This window comes from Cucurbita moschata, unplaced genomic scaffold (assembly GCF_002738365.1).
Source record: "Cucurbita moschata cultivar Rifu unplaced genomic scaffold, Cmos_1.0 Cmo_Scf00005, whole genome shotgun sequence".
NCBI lineage: Eukaryota > Viridiplantae > Streptophyta > Magnoliopsida > Cucurbitales > Cucurbitaceae > Cucurbita > Cucurbita moschata.
Window position 1 is genome coordinate 1,873,217 of NW_019268521.1, and position 6,000 is coordinate 1,879,216.

A 6,000-nucleotide genomic window follows, 5' to 3' on the forward strand; every position below is an offset into this window, starting at 1 on the left:
TTTAACCAATCTAAGATTGGATTGTGTTAGATTATTTTTTCAGTTTGGGTTAGGTTGAATTTATAAAAAGTCGAACATTCGAGTTGATTTGTAAATTGACTTTTTTTTTTCAGGTCAACTCGACCAAACTGAAAATATGGCTTCAACATGACCCTACCGTATATTTTAAGATTATTATAAAGATTAAGCGTATTTGATGTTTGTAACCCATGTTAATGATGCGTTCGTGAATATTTAATATTTGAATTTTATGAGATTTTAGTTATTGACGTAACATGTATTATGGATAAATATGATTTTTTTCAAAGGAGAACAACCTTACAATCCGATCCGAAAATAGTGGGTGGGTTGGGTTCGATTGTGTTGTGAATTCTATTTGGATTGCTCGAGCCACTAACGCGACCAACTCGGTTCAAAACATTTCTCCAACCAACCCATGTATAATCCTAATACCTTCCACCAATTATTTTACGGGGTTATTACATCATGGTTCACTTTTTTTAGCGGTTAAATAATATTTATGTCAGCTATGGAAGACGAGATTAAAAATAATGTTACGTATGGACTTGGTTGTTTAATCTTTCGGGATTATTTAAAAGATTATTTTCAAAGGTTTTTTTTTAACAGTAAACAAGTCTTAAACTATCAGTGCTATGTGTCATCGTCATGCTTGTCCAAAACGTGTTGTTTATAGCTGCATGACCTTTACATGCCAAAACCCCTTATTGTATCACTTTATTACTCTCTTTTACTCATCAGTTCGTCCTACCCATAGTTATATGCTATCTAAGCCGTTATGTTGCCTTTTTCGCTTATAGCCTCTATAACATTGTTTTCTTCCTTTTTCCTTCTAAAATCTCTCTTTGCCCCCGTTTTCTATAGCCATCTTCTTAAACCAGAGCCAGAGGCTTGGACATACGTCATCAAGTTTCGAGTTGGTTGACTCACTCGATGGTGAGAGTGAGTGTCACACAATCACCTACAAATGTCTCGTAAGAATGCGATTGTGACACTATACACTCTGCAATGTAAGGTCGGGTTAGAAAATGGGAAGTATAAAATGATTGTAATCTTTATCCATTGAAACATACAAAATTATTACCAATCAAATACGTATTTTAACCCATTATAATTGACATATAATTATCCTTTAATAATTTAATTATTGGGTAGAAGAATTAATTAATTAAAATGATAGAAATATATTAAAAAAAAATATGGATAAAATAAAATTACACTTTTATTCATTACATTTAATAATGTTGTCAACCACATTGCATGCCAAGCTTTATGATTCTATGTATTTAAGAATAAGAGAAAGAGAAGTACTCTATTGTTTCCCTATTTGGAATGTAATTATTTTGCTCTTGGGTTGGTGTGTTGTTGTTTTTTTTTTTTTAATTTAATTTTTTTTTTCGATTCCCGACCTTTTTTTAGTTCAACAATTGTAATGTGTGTGGAAATCGAACCAACGATCTGTAAATTCACTTCTCGATAGATAAGTTATACTCAATTTGACTCTCTCGACTGATTAGTACTAACACAACTGGTGGAGCGAGTATTTTTATCGAGCTAATTAAAAGAATAACCTGATGATTCGAAAAATCAGATCAACCCAGTTCAATTCGTAGCACAACTGGTGGAATGAGTATTTTTACCGAGCTAATTAAAAGAATAACCTGATGATTCGAAAAATCAGATCAACCCAGTTCAATTCGTAGCACAACTGGTGGAACGAGTATTTTTACCGAGCTAATTAAAAGAATAACCTGATGATTCGAAAAATCAGATCAACCCAGTTCAATTCGTAGCACAACTGGTGGAACGAGTATTTTTACCGAGCTAATTAAAAGAATAACCTGATGATTCGAAAAATCAGATCAACCCAGTTCAATTCGTAGCACAACTGGTGGAACGAGTATTTTTACCGAGCTAATTAAAAGAATAACCTGATGATTCGAAAAATCAGATCAACCCAGTTCAATTCGTAGCACAACTGGTGGAACGAGTATTTTTACCGAGCTAATTAAAAGAATAACCTGATGATTCGAAAAATCAGATCAACCTAGTTCAATTCGTACGGTTTAGATTGCATTGAATGGAACCAACTCAAATTTATTGTTAATTTTAAAATATACATTTTTTCTTACCATGTAATTATACATATATATATATATTATTTTGTAATTATTTATTTTTCTACTCACTCTTAAAAAATAATTTTCAACTATTTTAAGTCATTTTAATCATCATATTCTCGGGATTGCTCTCATTTAAATGTGGTCTCGATTCATTCATGTACCATTCATTATTCGAGCGTCACAACTAATCAATAAATCACAGTTTTATTTTAGTATATGGTTCAAATTTGACGAAATTCAAAATTTAAGAACGAATTAATCTAACTTTTCAAAAATTATTATTATTTTTTACTCCAAAAAAAAAAAAAAAAAAATTTCGCCCAATCCCACCACCAACAAATACTTGTCTACTTTACTTCGTTACACATCATCATCATCATCATCAGCCTTACAGTTTTAAAACACGTCTACTAGAAAAATATTTCCACACCCTTATAAGTAATGTGTCATTCTTCTCTACAATCGACATGGGATCTCAAAATCCACCTCTCTTGGAGACTCAACGTCCTTAGAGTAACTAATTTTGGTTGTGGGATCTCACAATCTACCCCTCTTGGGGACTCAGCGTCCTCGGAGTAACTAGATACTATTTGTAACAACTAAGCCTACTACTAGCATATATCAACGTCAGTTCATTCAATAAAAAAAATAATAATAAATTTGCAAAAATTTAAGGGTTTATTATATAATATTTTGTTTATTGGTATATAATTAATTTAAAAAACAAAAAACAAAATTAACTCTCTATTTTTATATAATTGATTAAAAAAATAATAATAACTCTCAATCATTTGTACACCTATTATTATAGAATTGCTGTAGATAGTCAGGCTAGAACACTAATTTTTTTAATCCTCTTTAAAATACATAATTACTCATAACTCCAAATAACACAATCATTTGTGTTAAACTAATCAATTTGCTTTGTAATTAATCACTGTTCTTCAGTATTTATCCCTTTAATTACATATATTAATCAATTTATAATTAAATTTTACATTATTATCAACTTAATTACTCAATACATAAATTTTTTTTTTAATTATTTTTAAATTAAAGTTTCTTTGCATAATTACAACAAAAATTAAATATTAGAATATGGTTAAATTTTTTAAATTAAAATTTAAAAAGTGAAAGAAAAATGCATTATTTTTGTCAATTTTAATTAAATTTATTATTTTTTTATTGTCTTAATGATTATTGGTGATCAGTGACGTTATATTTTTTAAATTAAAAAGATTAAATCATTACAAATAATAAATATTAGAAAAATAAATATGGCGTAAGAGATAAAGCGCTTAATTAGTAATAATCATACTTTAATTAAATAATTATCTCATTATATTACGATATTAATAATGGGTTTACGAATTTTAAACAAAATTAATAGTATAAAGTGAATTTAGTAAAACTTATGGAATAATTTTATTACGAAAAAAAATGTTTTTATTTAATCTTAATAAATATAAAATGCTTCAAAAAATTGTAGATTTTTTTTTTAAAAAAAAACTATTTTTGTGAAAATATATTTTTCGAACTCTTGGGATTGTGCGGCACTGACTTCCCAGTAACGAGTTAAGCCAACTCGTTCTTATGTCGCTTATGGCTAAGTAACGTATGCTCGAGCCTCTGGTCCGGGTTCAAGAATAAAGTTTTAGAAAATGGGGGTAGAGAGATTTCGAAAGAGAGCTTTGAAAAATTAAAATTGGTGTTATATATGGTGCAAGCAAAAAGGCAATAACAATGGCTTACTGATATAATTATTGGGTAGGGGGATAAGCTCTCCACCACCCTTGGGTCCTGTGGCCTAAGTGAGCTACCCTGTGGCACATACATGTGTCACAGTGTGGGCGAGCGTGTCGAGACGAGTGTTTCGGGTGACTTCCTTTGAAATGGGTTTTTCAAGGACAATATCAGCCGGCATGGGTATGTTGGTATTGGGCCCCAACCTGCGTGTTGGAGGTTGCTACATACACCTGCTATCCGTAAATGATACAGCATGGGCATGGGAGGGCTGATGCCTCAATAGAACCCGGATGGATGGATGTTCGGGAAGTCCCGATAAGATGAGGCACACACAGGCCCATTCTCGATGACATGACCGAATAAGTTGTGATGGCCAACGACATCTCGAGACTCGGTATGACGTCAAGACATATGGACTATGTCGATGGGGATTGAAATGACAAGATGAGATGCGACATTACATTGAGAGACCTTGGCCCCGAGTAGAAGCAAGGTTGAGCCGAATGACTTGGCCTAGTGTAGAGGCATGTCGAATGTGTCGCAGACGATTGAACACACACGCGCAGGCAGCGTGTGTGGTTAAACAAACTTGGATTCCGCACAAGCGATGTTTGATTGGCGAAGACAAACCTCGCCCAAGGTCCGACAAGTAATTTAATTTTTACTGCTAGATTAACCTATGGTAACTTTTCGGGTTCTACATTTGAATTTAATATTATACATGCCACTACTCCCTATTGGATTAAGTTTGATTAACAAGTAATAACTAACCCTATGTATATAAATATTGTTATAGAAACAGTTGAGTTGGAGGATTAATTTCTGTTATTTCAGTTTGCATTAGATGCGTAGGTTAATAATATTAATTAAGCTTAGATAATTAATATATATATCAAAATCCGGCGGAAATCTAGGATTTTTTTATCTTATGCATGTGAGCCCCAATATTTATATATATTTGCATTTCTGCCCATCCATTTATATAAACTTTTTTTATTAATTAATAATTAGAGATGTTCATCGAGAGTGGAGTGGAGAAAGATAAACCTCTCCATCTCCGTTCTTGTCTCCTATTTCAATTCTAATTATCGTAAAAAAATTCGTTTATTTTTTTGGGATTAAGCGGAGATTTCCCGTATGAAATTTATTATCCATTTTAAATATTTTTTTTATCGGGTAATGTTAAAATTTTAATATTACTAAAAAAATTGAAAACATAATAATAAATCAATAATAGAGTGAAGGAAAGCGGAGATTTGAGCGGGTCAATGATGAAAAATCTAAGCCCTCCATTCGTAGATATTGTCCTCTTTGGTCTTTCTTTTATGGGATTCGCCTCAAGGTTTTTAAGATGCGTCTCTTATGGAGAGGTTTCCACACCCTTATAAACAATGTTCGTTCCCCCTCTCCAACCGATGTGAGATCTCGTAATCCACCTTCTTTGGGGTCCAGCATCCTTGCTGGCACACTGTCTAGTGTTCACCCTCCTTCGAGCTCAGCGTCCTAACTGGCACACCGCTTGGTGTCCACTGTCCTTCAGGGCCCAAGCGTCCTCGCTAGCACATTACCCGGTGTCCACCCTCCTTTAGGGCCTAGTGTCCTCGCTATCATACCGCCTGATATCTAGCTCTGATATCAGTTGTAATAGCTCAAGCCCACCACTAACAAATATTGTCCTCTTTTGGCTTTCCCTTCCCGGCTCCCCTCAAGGTTTTAAAATGTGTCTTCTAGGAAGAGGTTTCCACACCCTTATAAAGAGTGCTCGTTCCCCTCTCCAACCAATGTGAGATCTTATAATCCACCTCTCTTTGGGGCCTCGCATCCTCGTTGGCACACCGCCTGGTGTCCACCCTCCTTCGGCGCCCAGCGTCCTTGCTAGCACACTGCTCAGTGTCCACCCTCCTTCAGGACCCAGCGTCCCCGCTATCACACCGCCCAGTATTTGACTATGATATCAGTTGTAGTAGCTCAAGCCCACCGGAGATTTTGGTGGGTCAAGGGTGAATAATCTAATCTCCATCCCCGATCCCTCTTCATTTCTTATCTAAACAAGAATTTCTTGTTCGGTTCCATAAATGGATATCTACTAATCTTTTTATTGGTGGAGGGAAAG